This window comes from Notothenia coriiceps, unplaced genomic scaffold (genome assembly GCF_000735185.1).
Source record: "Notothenia coriiceps isolate Sejong01 unplaced genomic scaffold, NC01 NC01_scaffold00000289, whole genome shotgun sequence".
In the NCBI taxonomy this organism is placed as follows: domain Eukaryota; kingdom Metazoa; phylum Chordata; class Actinopteri; order Perciformes; family Nototheniidae; genus Notothenia; species Notothenia coriiceps.
In genome coordinates this window covers 182808-183459 of record NW_011332990.1, presented here as the reverse complement: position 1 = coordinate 183459, position 652 = coordinate 182808, and the positions used below count along the sequence as shown (strand labels likewise).

Sequence of the window (652 nt, the reverse complement as noted above, 5' to 3'; positions counted from 1 at the left end):
GGTTATTTGTGGGGGGGGGGGGGTTGAGGAGCTTGACGCTCGTCAATTATCATGTAGTTGGTTTTCGGGAGCCTCGCTGGGTCTTTTTTTTATATAGAGAGAGAGAAGGTGTGGTGTCATGTGTGTGTGGGGGTGGTTGGTTTTGTGTGTTTGTGTGTTTTTTGTGGATGGTAGAAGTGACAGTGAGAACGTGTGTATGTTTCTGGAAGTGAAACGGTACAGCAGAAAAACAGAGGTCTGTGATGTTATTTTGTGAAACAGGAAGAAAGCAAGAATGCAACGCTCCAAGACCGCCGCTCGCCTCCTCTCCAGCATTTAAGCTAAAGTGGGTTATCTGCACCACCTCCGCAGCTTGCTTCGCCTGCTCGCGCTTCGCCTTCGCACTCGCAATCGTTGACGTGGTAACATGGGTTTGTTTTTTAATGGCACTTATATCAAAAGGTTGCGAACCGAAACTATGGATAACTGTTACACATCTCCGAGTGACAGTCCGGGTTCCCCGTCTCGAAACCTCTCTGAACCCGTCTCTCGACGTTCTCGGGCTGCCCAACCTGGAGTATATTTAAGCAATGAAGAAGATGCGCAGCATCAACAGGCACCAGGCGCCTAGGCTTTCAATTAAATACACCACAACGCAACCTCGCCAGGAGCA

General features: G+C 49.2%; 1 protein-coding gene across 1 annotated transcript in view; it reads right to left on the bottom strand.

Annotated features, from left to right (window-relative positions):
- Positions 1-652, bottom strand: part of ppp4r1l (protein phosphatase 4, regulatory subunit 1-like) — a 19499-nt gene that overhangs the window by 7969 nt on the left and 10878 nt on the right. The window lies entirely within an intron of this gene.